The sequence below is a fragment of the Arachis duranensis genome, chromosome 10 (genome assembly GCF_000817695.3).
Source record: "Arachis duranensis cultivar V14167 chromosome 10, aradu.V14167.gnm2.J7QH, whole genome shotgun sequence".
NCBI lineage: Eukaryota > Viridiplantae > Streptophyta > Magnoliopsida > Fabales > Fabaceae > Arachis > Arachis duranensis.
The window spans coordinates 15,635,714-15,637,089 of record NC_029781.3 but is presented as its reverse complement, the minus strand read 5'-3'; the positions used below and the strand labels follow the sequence as shown (position 1 = coordinate 15,637,089).

General features: G+C 42.1%; 1 non-coding gene across 1 annotated transcript; it reads right to left on the bottom strand.

Moving 5' to 3' along the window:
- Positions 1–11: 11 nt before the first annotated feature.
- LOC127743343 (small nucleolar RNA R71) lies at positions 12–119 on the bottom strand. Its single transcript, XR_008004735.1, has one exon. It is a non-coding gene; the product is annotated as a small nucleolar RNA R71 (small nucleolar RNA).
- Between the last annotated feature and the right edge of the window lie 1,257 nt (positions 120–1,376).

Below are 1,376 nucleotides of genomic sequence, written 5' to 3'. Positions count from 1 at the left end.
AAAAATTGAGTAAGCTTAGAGTGGAAGTCCAAACCTTCAGACAGAAGGAAGGAGAATCCCTCTATGAAGCTTGGGAAAGATACAAACAATTAATCAGAAAGTGTCCTTTTGATATGCTTTCTGAATGGAGCGTCATAGGTATTTTCTATGATGGTCTCTCTGAACTATCCAAAATGTCTTTGGATAGCTCTGCTGGAGGATCTCTTCATATGAAGAAGACGCCTACAGAAGCTCAAGAGCTGATTGAAATGGTTGCAAATAACCAATTCATGTACACTTCTGAAAGAAATCCTGTAAACAATGGGACTAGTCAGAAGAAAGGAGTTCTTGAGATTGACACTCTGAATTCCATATTGGCTCAGAACAAAATATTGACTCGGCAAGTCAATTTGATTTCTCAAAGTCTGTCTGGAATGCAAAATGCACCAGGTAGTACTAAGGAGGCTTCATCTGAAGAAGAAGCTTATGATCCTGAGAACCCTTCAATGGAAGAGGTGAATTACATGGGGGAACCCTATGGAAACACCTATAATCCTTCATGGAGAAATCATCTAAACCTCTCATGGAAGGATCAACAGAGACCTCAACAAGGTTTCAACAATAATAATGGTGGAAGAAATAGGTTTAGCAATAGCAAGCTTTTTCCATCATCTTCTCAGCAACAGACGGAGAGTTCTAAGCAGAGTAACTCTGACTTAGCAACCATGGTCTCTGATCTAATCAAAACCACTCAAAGTTTCATGACTGAAACAAGGTCCTCCATTAGAAATTTGGAGGCACAAGTGGGTCAGCTGAGTAAGAAAATTACTGAACCCCCTCCTAGTACTCTTCCAAGCAATACAGAAGAAAATCCAAAAGGAGAGTGCAAGGCCATCAACATGGCCGAATCTGGAGAGGAAGGAGAGGCAGTGAACGCCACTGAGGAAGACCTCAATGGATGTCCACTGGCCTCCAATGAGTTCCCCAATGAGGAACCATGGGAATCTGAGGCTCAAACTGAGACCATAGAGATTCTATTGGACTTACTTCTGCCATTCATGAGCTCTGATGAGTATTCTTCCTCTGAAGAGGAGGAGTATGTCACTGAAGAGCAAGTTGCTAAATACCTTGGAGCAATCATGAAGCTAAATGACAAGTTATTTGGAAATGAGACTTGGGAGGATGAACCTCCTTTGCTCACCAAGGAACTGAATGACTTGTCTAGGCAGAAATTACCTCAAAAGAGACAGGATCCTGGGAAGTTTTCAATACCTTGTACCATAGGCACCATGACCTTCAAGAAGGCCTTGTGTGACCTAGGGTCAAGTGTAAACCTCATGCCTCTCTCTGTAATGAAGAAGTTAGGGATCTCTGAGGTGCAAGCTGCAAAAATCTCA